The 17,786-nt window shown below is 41.1% G+C and overlaps 1 long non-coding RNA gene across 1 annotated transcript; it reads right to left on the bottom strand.

Moving 5' to 3' along the window:
• Positions 1-7,606: 7,606 nt before the first annotated feature.
• LOC123998358 lies at positions 7,607-8,968 on the bottom strand. The gene is made up of 2 exons (XR_006832260.1): positions 8,794-8,968; positions 7,607-8,483 (listed from the first exon to the last, which is right to left on the bottom strand). It is a non-coding gene; the product is annotated as an uncharacterized LOC123998358 (long non-coding RNA).
• Positions 8,969-17,786: the final 8,818 nt, after the last annotated feature.

The following is a 17,786-nucleotide window of genomic DNA, read 5'->3' as shown; positions in this document are numbered from 1 at the left end:
ATTCTTCACATATGACCTTTCACCCTTTAATCAAGTATAGTATGTGTGAACAACTGAACACTGCAGAAAACCAGCAGATGTTTGCAAATTCGTGGCCAGGTATCAAATTTCATATACAGCAGTCATGCCATGGGCTACTGTAGATTAACCAGATCAGGTTGTGTTTTTACAGAAAATCCTGCTGTCTGCGCTGAAAGTTTCCTTTCTACATAACATGAGTTACTACCGTAATAACAAATGTTTTTGGGAAGTGAAGGATATGTGCCAGTGAAACTCAGTACTGTTAGGCAATTCATAGGCTTTTGCATGAACTATAGAAAATTAAACTCGTTTTGAGTATTGCTAGCAAGGGCGTGAAGAATGAGTACAGTACATTCTCCAGCAGATGGAGGCAAACACACGGGCTATTATTGCATGTTTTGATAAATTTAAGCAAAAGGAAATGACGAAGAACATGGGGAGAGAACTCAGAAACACTGATTTTGGAATGAATGATCACTTCCCCACCGAGATCAATGAAAGGAGAAAAAAACGATATCCCATCATGAAGGAAAAGCGTTGCCTGAATCAACGAGTCTCCATGGTGATGGATAAACTTTATATCAACGGGCAACTGTATCAGGACTCTAGAGTAACTCCCTGGTTATTTTAATTTAATGTTTAAAACTGAGTTTGTGTGTTGTAGTGTATCATGACAACTTCAACTATAAGAAATACATGCTATATTGATCTCCACTTGATAAGGAAAGGGCTGCGTATAGCTCAGGTTAATGTATGTAGCCTTCCTAACAAAATACACAAGGTTTTTAACTTGGTCAACATAAATAATATTCATATTTTGGCTTTGACCGAACCGCATTTAGATGCATCTGTAAATGAGTTTGTTATATCTGGAGTACTTCTCCTGTCCTATTCGGTGTCCTGTGTGAATCTAAGTGTGCGTTCTCTAATTCTCTCCTCTCTTTCTTTCTCTCTCTCGGAGGACCTGAGCCCTAGGACCATGCCCCAGGACTACCTGACATGATTTACATTTACATTTAAGTCATTTAGCAGACGCTCTTATCCAGAGCGACTTACATGATGACTCCTTGCTGTCCCCAGTCCACCTGGCCGTGCTGCTGCTCCAGTTTCAACGTTTCTGCCTTATTATTATTCAACCATGCTGGTCATTTATGAACATTTGAACATCTTGGCCATGTTCTGTTATAATCTCCAGCCGGCACAGCCAGAAGAGGACTGGCCACCCCACATATGCTCTCTCTAATTCTCTCTTTCTTTCTCTCTCTCGGAGGACCTGAGCCCTAGGACCATGCCTCAGGACTATCTGACATGATGACTCTACCTCACCAGGCACCCATATTGGTAGGATGTGTGTATAGACCTCCTAGCTCTAAGGTGTCCTATCTAGACGACTTATGTACTGGGTTTGACCAGGCCACAGATACCAACAGAGATGTATTTATCTTGGGGATTTTAATATACATTTACATTTAAGTCATTTAGCAGACGCTCTTATCCAGAGCGACTTACAAATTGGTGCATTCACCTTATGACATCCAAGACAAGTAAACAACATTAAAATCACTAGCCAACAAGACAAGTAAAACAACATCAACATCACTAGCCAACAAGACAAGTAAACAACATCACTAGCCAACAAGACAAGTAAACAACATCAACATCACTAGCCAACAAGACAAGTAAACAACATCACTAGCCAACAAGACAAGTAAAACAACATCAACATCACTAGCCAACAAGACAAGTAAACAACATCACTAGCCAACAAGACAAGTAAACAACATCAACATCACTAGCCAACAAGACAAGTAAAACAACATCAACATCACTAGCCAACAAGACAAGTAAACAACATCAACATCACAAGTAAACAACATTAACATCACTAGCCAACAAGACAAGTAAACAACATAAACATCACTAGCCAACAAGACAAGTAAAACAACATCAACATCACTAGCCAACAAGACAAGTAAACAACATCAACATCACTAGCCAACAAGACAAGTAAACAATCATTAACATCACTAACATCACTAGCCAACAAGACAAGTAAACAACATCAACATCACTAGCCAACAAGACAAGTAAAAACAACATCAACATCACTAGCCAACAAGACAAGTAAACAACATTAACATCACTAGCCAACAAGACAAGTAAACAACATCAACATCACTAGCCAACAAGACAAGTAAACAACATTAACATCACTAGCCAACAAGACAAGTAAACAACATCAACATCACTAGCCAACAAGACAAGTAAACAACATCAACATCACTAGCCAACAAGACAAGTAAACAACATTAACATCACTAGCCAACAAGACAAGTAAACAACATCAACATCACTAGCCAACAAGACAAGTAAAACAACATTAACATCACTAGCCAACAAGACAAGTAAACAACATCAACATCACTAGCCAACAAGACAAGTAAAACAACATTAACATCACTAGCCAACAAGACAAGTAAACAACATCAACATCACTAGCCAACAAGACAAGTAAACAACATCAACATCACTAGCCAACAAGACAAGTAAAACAACATCAACATCACTAGCCAACAAGACAAGTAAAACAACATTAACATCACTAGCCAACAAGACAAGTAAAACAACATTAACATCACTAGCCAACAAGACAAGTAAAACAACATTAACATCACTAGCCAACAAGACAAGTAAAACAACATTAACATCACTAGCCAACAAGACAAGTAAAACAACATTAACATCACTAGCCAACAAGACAAGTAAAACAACATCAACATCACTAGCCAACAAGACAAGTAAAACAACATTAACATCACTAGCCAACAAGACAAGTAAAACAACATTAACATCACTAGCCAACAAGACAAGTAAAACAACATTAACATCACTAGCCAACAAGACAAGTAAAACAACATTAACATCACTAGCCAACAAGACAAGTAAAACAACATTAACATCACTAGCCAACAAGACAAGTAAACAACATCAACATCACTAGCCAACAAGACAAGTAAAACAACATTAACATCACTAGCCAACAAGACAAGTAAACAACATTAACATCACTAGCCAACAAGACAAGTAAAACAACATTAACATCACTAGCCAACAAGACAAGTAAAACAACATTAACATCACTAGCCAACAAGACAAGTAAACAACATCACTAGCCAACAAGACAAGTAAAACAACATTAACATCACTAGCCAACAAGACAAGTAAAACAACATTAACATCACTAGCCAACAAGACAAGTAAACAACATTAACATCACTAGCCAACAAGACAAGTAAAACAACATTAACATCACTAGCCAACAAGACAAGTAAACAACATCAACATCACTAGCCAACAAGACAAGTAAACAACATCACTAGCCAACAAGACAAGTAAAACAACATTAACATCACTAGCCAACAAGACAAGTAAAACAACATTAACATCACTAGCCAACAAGACAAGTAAACAACATCACTAGCCAACAAGACAAGTAAAACAACATTAACATCACTAGCCAACAAGACAAGTAAACAACATCAACATCACTAGCCAACAAGACAAGTAAACAACATCAACATCACTAGCCAACAAGACAAGTAAAACAACATTAACATCACTAGCCAACAAGACAAGTAAACAACATTAACATCACTAGCCAACAAGACAAGTAAACAACATCAACATCACTAGCCAACAAGACAAGTAAACAACATCAACATCACTAGCCAACAAGACAAGTAAAACAACATTAACATCACTAGCCAACAAGACAAGTAAAACAACATTAACATCACTAGCCAACAAGACAAGTAAAACAACATTAACATCACTAGCCAACAAGACAAGTAAAACAACATCAACATCACTAGCCAACAAGACAAGTAAACAACATCACTAGCCAACAAGACAAGTAAAACAACATTAACATCACTAGCCAACAAGACAAGTAAACAACATTAACATCACTAGCCAACAAGACAAGTAAAACAACATTAACATCACTAGCCAACAAGACAAGTAAAACAACATTAACATCACTAGCCAACAAGACAAGTAAAACAACATTAACATCACTAGCCAACAAGACAAGTAAAACAACATTAACATCACTAGCCAACAAGACAAGTAAAACAACATTAACATCACTAGCCAACAAGACAAGTTGGCTAGGATCACAATAGGAGGATCACAATAATTTGAATAGAACAAAATTGATGAGATATGCTAAGAACTGTGGTTTGAAACAAATGGTTAATGATACTACTAGATCTTCAATTAAGTTGGGTCATCGTTCAGACACATGCATTGATCGGATTTTCTGTAATATACCATTGCAATGCTTAAAAGCCAGATCAATGCCAGTGGTCTGGACAGACCATAATATTGTGACCATAACCATGAACACCGAGGTTCCAAAGAAACCCCCTAGGAGTGTGGTTAAGAGAAATGTTAAAACATTTAATCATGAGTTCTTTCTAAATGATTTGGCTGCTGTACCCTGGGAGATGATTTATCTAGAGGATGATTTAAATCACACTACAGAATGTTTTATTGATTTGCTCATGGAGGTAATGGACCATCATGCCCCTATAAGAAAGAGAACAGTTGGTGCCTGTCCATCTCCATGGATTGATGATGAACTGGGTGAAGCTTTTTCTCAAAGAAATATGGCAAAAGTCTTAGCAGCCAAGTCAAAATGAGAAATTGATGAACATAATTATAGGACATTACGTAATTATGCAGTTAAATTGAATCAAAGGGAAAAAAAGTTATTTTACAACAATGCTTTTACTGATTGTAAAAATGATTCTGAAAAGGTATGGAACACAGTTAAGGGCTTACTTGGTACATCTATCTCATCATGCCCATCTAGTGTGGAGGTTGACAGGAGAATAATAACAAAACCAGATGATATTGCCAATCATTTGCAAATTTTTTTACACAGAAAATGTAATTACTAAGCAACAATGTAGACATACATTCTTCCAAACAAGCTATTGTCCAATGGATTGATAATCATATTATGAACAATAAGATCTGCTCTTTTACAAACGGTGCTTTTTTCTACAAACGGTGTCAGTGGAGGAGGTGTTAAACCTATTGAAGTCATTACCTGATGGTAAATCTACAGGTTATGGTCTTATGGACAATTTTTGATTCGCTGTGCTGCTCCCCAGATTGCAGTTCCACTGAGATACATATTTAATTGGTCACTGGAAAAGGGGTTGTTTGCAAATGTATGGAAGCATGCGAAACTGTGTCCTATTCCGAAAGACTGCAAAGAACCCATTACTCCTGCCAATAGTCGACCAATTAGTCTACTCCCTACACTCAATAAGATATTGGAGGGTATTGTGAGTAGACAAATGTGGGAGTATATGGAAAAGAATGATCTGATTACAGCCAATCAGCATGCTTATCGTAGAAACCATTCCACTACCACTGAATTGGTTGACATGACTGACCAGTGGCTCAATGCTATGGATAATGGCAGGTTTGTAGGTGTACTATTTTTAGATTTCAGTGCAGCATTTGATTTAGTGGATCAGGAAATTATTTTGACAAAATTAATGCATTATTGTTTTAAGGAGGTAGCATTGAATTGGGTACAGTCATATCTAACTGACAGGAAACAGTCCACTATATCAATGGTTCTTTATCTTCCCCTAATGTGTTAAATACCACAGGGCAGCTGCCTTGGGCCACTTCTCTACACCAACAATCTTCCCTATGCCTTGGTTGAAACTCAAGCTACTATATTTGCAGATGATAATACAATTTATGCAGCAAGACAATCGGTTCAACAAGCTTTGCAAGGAGATTTGGAGATTATCAGGAATTTTAAATTTACCTTTATTTAACCAGGCAAGTCAGTTAAGAACACATTCTTATTTTCAATGACGGCCTGGGAACAGTGGGTTAACTGCCTGTTCAGGGGCAGAACGACAAATTTGTACCTTGTCAGCTCGGGGGGTTTGAACTCACAACCTTCCGGTTACTAGTCCAACACTCTAACCACTAGGCTATGCTGCCGCCCCATGGGTTTGCCAAACTTGCTTTAAACACCAAGAAAACCAAAGTTATGTTGGTCTGTTCAACTAGGAAAAGGCCAAAACAGCATGGGATACAATTAAGTATGGGAGGAGTACAAATTGAAGAAGTGGCAGAAACCATACTACTGGGAGTGCAGCTAGACAACTGCTTATCATTGTCGTCTCAAATAACTAATCTATGTAAAATATATATATATATATATATATATATATATATATATATATATATATATATATATATATATATATATATATATATATATATATATATATAAAAACAGCATGCATAATCAGAAGGATAGCTAAATATTTACCAGGGAAAATCCTTCAGCAAATAACACAGGCATTGGTTGAGAGTCAAGTGAACTATTGTTCGGTGGTCTGGGGAAATGCATCATCTAGTGAAGTTAGGAGGCTGCAGAATGCACAGAATAAAGCAGCAAGGATTGTTTTAAGGCGGAGATATGGTTCTTCTGTTGCAGTCATGCGCAGTGTTCTTGGTTGGTCATCAATCGACAAGATACTTGAAAAATATATGCTTATCTTATTTTGAAATATATATGAAATATAAAATATATTTTGATTTGTTTAACACTTGTTTGGTTACTACATGAGTCCATATGTGTTATTTCATAGATGTGATGTCTTCACAATTATTATACAGTGTAGAAAATAGGAAACAAAGAAAAACTCTGGAATGAGTAGGTGTGTACAAACTTTTGACTGGTACTGTATATACTGTATTCTAATCATGTACAGTATATATATTTTTCTTCTGGATTATTATTGCTAGCTATTACTACAGTGTTGGAATTAGAAACACAAGCATTTCACTGCACCTGCGATTACATCTGCAAATCTGTATATGTGACCAATAAACTTGGATTTGATTTGATAATGTCACGCCCTGACCTTAGAGATCCTTATTATTCTCTATGTTTGGTTAGGTCAGGATGTGACTCAGGTGGGAAAATCTATGTTTTTTATTTCTTTGTGTTTTTGGCTGAGTATGGTTCCCAATCAGAGGCAGCTGTCTATCGTTGTCTCCGATTGGGGATCATATTTAGGTTGTCATTTTCCTTTTGGGTTTTGTGGGATCTTGGTTTCTGTATAGTTTATTTTGCCTTACAGAACTGTCCGCTTTCATTTTTGTCATTGTTATTTTCTTTTTGGTGTCATCAATAAAAAGAATGATGTACGCCTACCACGCTGCATCTTGGTCCGGTCATTCCACAAACGAGAGCCGTAACAGATAATAGAAATGTTATGTTTTACAAACGGTGGGCCTATCTGACTAAATAGTGAAGAGTGACGTGCAATGACCATGTGAAAAGTAATCTTCTAAACTACTTGCATCACATAGAAAATTTTGTTTTGTTTTCCACAGGAAACCTCTCATCGTCACACTTTCCTGTTGCATTCCACCCAGATTGAAGAGGGAGATTGAGGAGGGAAAAGAGAGAGAGAGAGATAAAGGTCTGTTTACGTGACACCAGAACAAGGGGAAATAATTGGCATTTACACATGGAGCCAGAGATGGTCGAATATTTTATCTTAAAGTTACTCAACCAAAATACATTTTTATGGTGTGAAACAAATCCATAACATACATATAGAACATAACTGTTCTTCCAATAATACTAAAGTGTGACCGTGTGCAACACAGCCAGACCACTATGTGCAACACAGCCAGACCACTATGTGCAACACAGCCAGACCACTATATATGTGCAACAATCATAACTTGAAAACGTATCTCTCATACCCTCTTTTTTTTTTACACAGTCACAGTTTTTTTAACACTCCTCCCTCTCTCCCCTATGAGCACCACCTTCCCATCCTCCCTCTCCTCCCTCGTTATCTCTCTCCTCCCCTTCGTCAGGAAGCGAAAGCCCACCACACTGCCCACAACCCCAAAACTGATAGCCAGAACCACCAATCCCAGCCCCAGGAGGTGCGAGGTCCGACCCCCTACCTGAACTGATTGGTCCCAGATACCCAGGGCAACCACGCTTAGGCCAATTAGAGTGCCCCAAACACCAAAGGCTAGCATGCAAGAGCCACAGGACAGTTCAGCGCCCCCGGTTATCACAGTGATGCCTGCCACAGAGACAACCCCTCCTGGTAGGGTCACCATCTCTGATTTGGAGTCATAGGTCACAGCGGTGGTGGCACCTGGGAGAGCGGAGGGATCCAGGGTCTCCATCTTTGTTATCTTTTAGATGTTTCTTTCGTACTCCTTTATTAGCTTCTGTAAATATCTCTGTTACTCCTTTTGTATGTTTCTCTTTGCTTTGTCGCTCTCTTGGCTTTGTGTCCTGTGTTCAGTCTTGTGTCCAGTCCTGTGCCACAAAGTAGTCAGTTAAAGCACGTGGATGGAGGTGTTCATCTCGTCTGCAGTTTTTCCTATTGAATGATATGATCGTGATGCAATATAATGTAATTGATTAGTGACAACAACCAGTAACAAACCAATATATTACATAGACAAGATCACTCTTGTTTATGTAATGTGAGGATTTTTTCTTTATTGCTTCAAGATATCTTCATATAGACATATTTGTCTTTACAGTGTTTAAATCAGGCTATAGAAGTCTCTAATCAATATTACATGACTCTAGAGCTTTAACTCAAGCATTAAATAAAGACAAAGAAAAAAAACACTGTTTTTAAAGAGAAAGAAAACTATTTAATTTGAGTGAAAATAAATACTCACCTCAGTGGCTTCCTATCAATATTGGACCAAAGAGCACATTGGTTGATGTGTAAAATGTTGGTCTGTGGATGTCCTTTACATTCATGAAAATCATTAGATTACTGAAGAGCCCAAATATATGGGTTTTGTCATCTTCAGTAAAGGCCAAACTGTGTTGACTTTCTCTGTGGGGAGATTCTCAAGAAATGGGAGCAGACGACTCATTGCTTGTCACCTTTATCATGTGACGCCTACAAAGGCGGAGGCGGACATAGTTGTTATATGATATATATATTGTTATGATTGTTGTTATCATTTGTTTGTTTCTGCTGTTCTCTGTATTCAGTAGGAAGGTCTCGTCTGTCATTAAGCCTCATTATGACCCATTAACTGATATTTATCTAGGACCCCTTCCTTTTTCTTTCCCTCGTTCCCTCGCTCTCTCTCTCTCTCTCTGAAGGTTTGGATTGTGTCCCACCAAGGCATTGTTTGGGTAGACCTAGAGTTTGTTTTTTCTAGTTCTTAAAAGGTTTCCCTCTCCTTGTTTCCAATATCACTTCCTCTCTTTAAGTGGTCTTTCTGCACTATTCTACTGCAAAGAAATCACATTAGCAACGGTGAATTTGAGTGTGTTCATAAAAAGCCTCAGAACATCTTTCCCCACCCCTGTGCTCATATATTTAGGTTTATAGCTGGTTATTTTGACCCTGAGGAAATGAGACCTAAGTACAGTAGTACTGTTTTTAACTGTATGGAATTTGCTTTTCAGTGTACTGCTTCTTGCGGTTTGCTACGGTCAGGAAAAATATATCAACAGCCTGAATGTTGTTATCCATAAGGTACTGGGAGGTAATTTACCCATGGAGACCTGTGGAGGACACAGATGGAGAGGTCACGGAGGTTCAGCCGTATTACCTATATGTGTCAGTAAGAACCCAGGATGATCCTCTTCCCAGGCCACAGAATGAGGCTCCCATCTGTCTGAAAACCAGAAGACATCCCTACCACAGACAGACAGACGTTAACTGCTTGTGCAACGCAGGGGTTTCCTGGCATGGCAGCTAGTACGACTGTTTACGAACAAACTCTGACATTCCCAGAAATGTGCCAATATTGATCTGAAGCCATGAAGCACATATAATAATGCTATGTTTCCACCTGAGATTTCCCTCAGTGTTTTACCCAAAGGGCTCAGACTTGTATGATTCTCCGCGGACCGGTACCTCTGTCTCACTGGGCCATGGCATTAACGGTCCTGCTCTGACTTGGGGCCAAGGCCTGGCCACTGATACTTTTCAGCCTTTGTTTACATAACAATGGTTGCTGTGAACGTGGTTTAACACCTTTCTATGGTTAACACGTTCTCACAAAGCAACTGTCTTGATGACCCAGATGTTGTTGATTCTGCTCTTGTCGTTGATAGTCTACTCCTGCCTTTTCACCCCAAGTCTTTAGTGTCACACTCCTGATGGAAACCAAATAACACTACAGCCTACATGAACTTAAACACATGATGGCACACTGATGCTGCGTAGGTCTGAGGAGGAAATTCAGCATTAGAGCGGTTACTGTAAAAATACATTCTGTAACCGTTAGTTTCAGCAGATGCCTTTGCTATACACAAAAAGGGGTTATGTCCAGTTCAGGAATCTAACACTGGGCCTGTGGGTATGTCAAGGTCAGGAATCTAACACTGGGCCTGTGGGTATGTCAAGGTCAGGAATCTAACACTGGGCCTGTGGGTATGTCAAGGTCAGGAATCTAACACTGGGCCTGTGGGTATGTCAAGGTCAGGAATCTAACACTGGGCCTGTGGGTATGTCAAGGTCAGGAATATAACACTGGGCCTGTGGGTATGTCAAGGTCAGGAATCTATCACTGGGCCTGTGGGTATGACAAGTTCAGGAATCTAACACTGGGCCTGTGGGTATGTCAAGGTCAGGAATCTAACACTGGGCCTGTGGGTATGTCAAGGTCAGGAATCTAACACTGGGCCTGTGGGTATGTCAAGGTCAGGAATCTAACACTGGGCCTGTGGGTATGTCAATGTCAGGAATCTAACACTGGGCCTGTGGGTATGTCCAGGTCAGGAATCTAACACTGGGCCTGTGGGTATGTCAAGGTCAGGAATCTAACACTGGGCCTGTGGGTATGTCCAGGTCAGGAATCTAACACTGGGCCTGTGGGTATGTCCAGGTCAGGAATCTAACACTGGGCCTGTGGGTATGTCCAGGTCAGGAATCTAACACTGGGCCTGTGGGTATTTCCAGGTCAGGAATCTAACACTGGGCCTGTGGGTAACTTCTATCTGGAGCTCAGAGAATACAGGGCAAAGGCCAGGGATTGTTTTTGTTAGGGGGGAGGGGTAGTAATTCTCTGAGTGATGGGGGTGATGGTAATTGGCTCAGACTGGAGCAGGGCGGGGCAGTGGTAATCCAATGAACAAGCTCACTGGGTATATTTATAGAGAAGAGAATCCTCTTTTGACAGAGTTAGATAGGAACAGGTAAGAATCAGATGTAAGGGCAAATTAGGACAGGAGATAGAGGGATGGTTATAGATGGCCTACAGTATAGGCATAGGAGGAACAAACGTTGTCAACTCACACATCCACATCAAAATAGCAAAAGTTATAAAATATCAATAGTAATGTGTTTTCATTCAATTAAATCAGAAATTCCCAATTTTGAATAATGTGTTTTCATTCAATTAAATGAGTTGTTAACAATGGGCCTGTCCAAGTCATTAACCCCAACATTTCCCCAAGTTTTCACCATCATTGTAAAGTCCTTGTTATTTAGAGTTTTTGACAAAGTCATTTCTGCAGATGATTATTTATGTCAATGGGTGTATAAGAGGTGAAGTCAGGTGCAGGAGAGTAGAGGGATGTAAACAGGCTCAATTTTATTTTAGTTCCAAAAACGAGAGCACTACATAAAGCAAACGCGCTCAAAACACGGAACATACTAAAATAAAGCGTGTAATAAAACACCACAATATCATGAAACAATTACACACAAAACATGATGGGAAACAGAGGGTCAAATACAAGTAGATTGATTGGTGAAATGAAAACCAAGTGTGTATGGAAACAAGACAAAACAAATGGACATATGAAAAATGGAGCGGTGATGGCTAGAAGGCCGGTGACGTCGATCGCCGAACGAACAAGGAGAGGAGCCCACTTCGGCGGAAGTCGTGACAATTTATTTAATGTGATTCATGAGTAACACTTGTTTTAATATGGTGAAACTATTCATTTTTTTTATTAAAAGAAACATTGAACATTCAAATCATTGTGTAAAAGTAGGTGAGCTGGTTCTACTGTTTGGCCATTTTCTAGTGTTGTGGTGGGAAACTGAGAGAGTCGAGCAAAACACGTCATACCCATAGATAAGCTAGATTTTTTGAGGGGGTAAGCTTGCAATCAATGGCCCCTTACTATTGAAAGGGTTAGGGTAGGACATGTAAAACTCTATACCTCGGGGCGGCAGCGTAGCCTAGTGGTTAGAGTGTTGGACTAGAAGGTTGCGAGTTCAAACCCCTGAGCTGACAAGGTACAAATTTGTTAACCCACAGTTCCCAGGCCGTCATTGAAAATAAGAATGTGTTCTTAACTGACTTGCCTGGTTAAATAAAGGTTAAAAAAAAAAATAATAATAAAAAATGTGAAGTTGCATGGAATATGGTTAGAAGGAGCATGGTGTTTGCAACGCTACAGTTGGACTTGTGTTGTTAACTATTTGTCACATAGTGGCTGTGTGGGTTCATTGTAAGTCATTTTTGGACAATTCCTTACCTTATTACTTATAGTACAGGCACAAATAAATGTGTGAGGAGGAAAGGGAGTAGGAGAAGGACAAACTACACTACCACAAGAAAAATAGAGACTTAGAGACGGAGATGGGGGTCCAGGTGGGTAGGAGTTAGTAAAGAGTGATACATGTTCCTATCACAGACAAAACAAAGACAGACAGAGTGGGGAAAGAGACAGACAATGGCTCATTTCCAACAAGGATTTGCCCCAGTTTTTTCCCAAACGGATCAGACTTTTCTGTTTCCACTTACGCAGGCCGTCACCCGTGTCTCACTGGGCCATGGCTACAGCGGACTTGCTCTAATTTGGAGGCAAGGCCCTGGGGACTTTAAACCTGATGCATTTACATAACCATGGCTAACTGTGAACTTTAACACCTTCTCACAAGCAACAGTATTGAATAATGCAGGGTTTGTTAATTATAGTCTTAGGTGTCACACTCCTGAGTGGTATACTACGAAACAAGCTAGACCCAGGGTTTTCTAAAGCTAGCCAGTCTCAGTTAGCTTCACATTCCAGCTCAGGCTATCCGTACTACGACGGTGAATATGTCTTGTCCCCCCTACCGCTAACGTTAGCCCCAGCCTGCTGAAATCTAAGTTCAGGCTACGGTGTGAAATAGGAGTGTTGAAGTGCCGTCTTTATTTTATAATTAATGCCGTCTTTGGTGTGCTTATCAATGCACAATAACTTTTTTTCCCCCACTCCTATCGATTAAATAATTGTATTGTCATACAAAAGTTTTACTGTGCATGAAGTTTCAAATGCATTCTCTCATTACTAAATGTGTAATTTGATAGGTATTGTAACGTTACAATTTTTTTGCAGAAATTTTCTTTGATTAAATATTTTATTGCTCAGTCATCTTCCTCAATTGAAGGGGGGAAGGATGATGCAATCTTTGAGAGAGGGAGGGAATCTGATTTAATTGGTCCTCATCTCGCAGCTCAGACACATCATTCAGGAGAAATGGAGTTAACCTGTCCCGGAGCAGGTTCGTTTTGAAGGATTTGTTGCCATAGAAATGTAACTGGCTAAAAGGTGAGCCATGTTCGTGGTACCGGTTATCCCGAGTTGAACTCAGTGATGACCAAAGTTACCTCGATAACTCCTCAAACCTGATTTGTAGTATAGGACTCTGATGGAAACACAACAACACTATAGCTGACATTAACATAAAACACTGATGGTCCACTGGTGTGAGGGTAAGTCTCAATGGAAAAGCACCATAAGGAACTTACAGGGCGTTACAGCAATACTTCTGTCTAAATAAACACTTAAAGAGGGAGAAGGGAAGGACATGTTAAGAGATTTACAGTAGCATTCACAAGTTTGGACACACCTACTCATTCCAGGGTTTTTCTTTATTTTACTATTTTCTACATATTATAATAATAGTGAAGACATCAGAAACTACGAAATAACACATAGGAAATAATGTAGTAACCAAAAACAAATTAAAAATATATTTTATATTTGAGATTATTCAAAGTTGCCACCTTTTGCCTTGATGACAGCTTACACACTATTGGCATTCCCTCAATCAGCTTCATGAAGTAGTTACCTGGAATGCATGTCAATGAACAGGTGTGCCTTGTTGAATGTTAATTTGTGGAATTTCTTTCCTTCTTAATGCGTTGGAGCTAATCAGTTGTGTTGTGAAAAGGTAGGGGTTATATACAGAAGATAAAATACCAAGTCCAAATTATGGCAAGAACAGCTCAAATAAGCAAAGAGAAACGACAGTCCATCATTACTTTAAGAAATGAAGGTCAGTCAATCCGGAACATTTCAAGTGAAACTGGCTCCCATGAGGACCGCCACAGGAAAGGAAGACCCAGAGTTACCTCTGCTGCAGAGTTCATTAGATTTACCAGCCTCAGAAATTACAGCCCAAATAAATGCTTCACAGAATTCAAGTAACAGATACAACTGTTCAGAGGAGACTGCATGAATCAGGCCTTCATGGTAGAATTGCTGCCACTACTAATGGACATTAGACCGATACATCTGTCCTTTGGTTTGATGAGTCCAAATTTGTGATTTTTGGTTCCAACCGCCGTGACTTTGTGAGACGCGGAGTAGGTAAACGGATGATCTCTGCATGTGTGGTTCCCACCGTAAAGAAGGGAGGAGGAGGTGTGATGGTGTGGGGGTGCTTTTGCTGGTGACACTGTCTGTGATTTATTTAGAATTCAAGGGATACTTAACCAGCATGGCTACCACAGCATTCTGCAGCGATACGCCTTCGCATCTGGTTTGCGCTTAGTGGGACTATCATTTGTTTTTCAACAGGACAATGACCCAACACACCTCCAGGCTGTGTAAGGGCTATCTGACCAAGAAGGAGAATGATGGAGTGTTTCGTCAGATGACCTGGCCTCCACAATCACCCGACCTCAACCCAATTGAGATGGTTTGGGATGAGTTGGACCGCAAAGTGAAGGAATAGCAGCCAACAAGTGCTCAGCATCTGTGGGAACTCCTTCAAGACTGTTGGAAAAGCATTTCAGATGAAGCTGGTTGAGAGAATGCAAAGCTTGGGTACTTTGAAGAATCTAAAATATATAATATATTTGGATTTGTCCAACACTTTTTTGGTTACTACATGATTCCATATGTGTTATTTCATAGTTTTGATGTCTTCCCTATTATTCTACAATGTAGGAAATTGTAGAAATAAAGAAAAACCATTGAATGAGTAGTGGTGACCCCACCTTTGACTGGTACTGTATGTTTACACTTAGTGTAGAGACAAAACAAAGGCATGATGAGAGACCAGCCAGAGAGAGGATAAATATCTAGGAGCCGAGCTTCCTGGAAAAGAATGTGCAGGATGGAGAGAAAGAGACAAGGTGGGGGAGACAGAGAGAGGATAAATATCTAGGAGCCAAGCTTCCTGGAAAAGTATGTGCAGGATGGAGAGAAAGAGACAAGGTGGAGGAGACAGAGAGAGGATAAACATCTAGGAGCCAAGCTTCCTGGAAAAGTATGTGCAGGATGGAGAGAAAGAGACAAGGTGGAGGAGACAGAGAGAGGATAAATATCTAGGAGCCAAGCTTCCTGGAAAAGTATGTGCAGGATGGAGAGAAAGAGACAAGGTGGGGGAGACAGAGAGAGCCAAGCTTCCTGGAAAAGTATGTGCAGGATGGAGAGAAAGAGACAAGGTGGAGGAGACAGAGAGGATAAATATCTAGGAGCCAAGCTTCCTGGAAAAGTATGTGCAGGATGGAGAGAAAGAGACAAGGTGGAGGAGACAGAGAGAGGATAAACATCTAGGAGCCAAGCTTCCTGGAAAAGTATGTGCAGGATGGAGAGAAAGAGACAAGGTGGAGGAGACAGAGAGAGGATAAACATCTAGGAGCCAAGCTTCCTGGAAAAGTATGTGCAGGATGGAGAGAAAGAGACAAGGTGGAGGAGACAGAGAGGATAAATATCTAGGAGCCAAGAAAAGTAGAGGATGGAGAGAAAGAGACAAGGTGGAGGAGACAGAGAGAGGATAAACATCTAGGAGCCAAGCTTCCTGGAAAAGTATGTGCAGGATGGAGAGAAAGAGACAAGGTGGAGGAGACAGAGAGAGGATAAACATCTAGGAGCCAAGCTTCCTGGAAAAGTATGTGCAGGATGGAGAGAAAGAGACAAGGTGGAGGAGACAGAGAGGATAAACATCTAGGAGCCAAGCTTCCTGGAAAAGTATGTGCAGGATGGAGAGAAAGAGACAAGGTGGGGGAGACAGAGAGGAGACAAAAAAGGGAAGGGGACAAAGTGGATGTGACAGAAAGGGGACAGAAGGAGACAAGGCGGAGGAGAGGAATGAGAGAAGGGGTACAGAGGGGAAGGATGAGGGGACAGAATAAAACAAGTGAAGGGGACAGGAGCAGGGAGGAGATGGATAGGATGGAGTAGCAGAGAACGAAAGGGACATATGTAAAGGAGGAATGAGGACAGAGACAGAGGGGTGAAGGAGGGAAAGGGACATGGATGTGAAGGAGAAAGGGGGACAGAGACAGAGAGGTGAAGGTGGAAAGAGGACAGACAGAGGGGTGAAGGAGGAAAGAGGACAGCGAGAGGGGTGAAGGAGGAAAGAGGACAGCGAGAGGGGTGAAGGAGGAAAGAGGACAGCGAGAGGGGTGAAGCAGGAAAGAGGACAGAGACAGAGGGGTGAAGGAGGAAAGAGGACAGAGAGGGGTGAGGGGTGAAGAAGGAAAGAGGACAGCGAGAGGGGTGAAGGAGGAAAGAGGACAGAGGCAGAGGGGGAGAAGGGACATGAGAGGAAGGAGAAAGGACAGAGACAGAGGGGTGAAGGAGGAAAGAGGAGAAGGAGGAAAGAGGACAGCGGAGGGGGTGAAGCAGGAAAGAGAGAGAGAGGTGAAGGAGGAAAGAGGACAGAGGGGTGAAGGAGGAAAGAGGAAAGAGGACAGAAGAGGAAAGAGGACAGCGAGAGGGGTGAAGCAGGAAAGAGGACAGAGACAGAGGGGTGAAGGAGGAAAGAGGACAGCGAGAGGGGTGAAGGAGGAAAGAGGACAGCGAGAGGGGTGAAGGAGGAAAGAGGACAGAGACAGAGGGGTGAAGGAGGAAAGAGGACAGAGAGAGGGGTGAAGGAGGAAAGAGGACAGAGGCAGAGGGGTGAAGGAGGAAAGAGAACAGAGATAGATGGGTGAAGGAGGAAAGAGAACAGAGATAGATGGGTGAAGGAGGAAAGAGGACAGAGAGAGGGGTGAAGGAGGAAAGAGGACAGCGAGAGGGGTGAAGGAGGAAAGAGGACAGAGAGGGGTGAAGCAGAAAGGGACAGTGAAGGAAGAAGGAAAGAGGACAGCGAGAGGGGTGAAGGAGGAAAGAGGACAGAGGCAGAGGGGTGAAGGAGGAAAGAGAACAGAGATAGATGGGTGAAGGAGGAAAGAGGACAGAGAGAGGGGTGAAGGAGGAAAGAGGACAGCGAGAGGGGTGAAGGAGGAAAGAGGACAGAGAGAGGGGTGAAGGAGGAAAGAGGACAGAGACAGAGGGGTGAAGGAGGAAAGAGAGACAGAGACAGAGGAGGGGTGAAGGAGGAAAGAGAACAGAGATGGAGGAAAGAGGACAGAGATAGAGGGGTGAAGGAGGAAAGAGACAGAGACATTAAGAAGGGAAGGGGACATGGATGTGAAGGAGGAAAGGGGACAGAGACAGAGAGGTGAAGGGCAGAAAGAGACAGAGATGG

The sequence above is a fragment of the Oncorhynchus gorbuscha genome, linkage group LG15 (genome assembly GCF_021184085.1).
Source record: "Oncorhynchus gorbuscha isolate QuinsamMale2020 ecotype Even-year linkage group LG15, OgorEven_v1.0, whole genome shotgun sequence".
Classification (NCBI taxonomy): Eukaryota; Metazoa; Chordata; class Actinopteri; order Salmoniformes; family Salmonidae; genus Oncorhynchus; species Oncorhynchus gorbuscha.
This window is presented reverse-complemented; position numbering and strand designations above follow the sequence as displayed.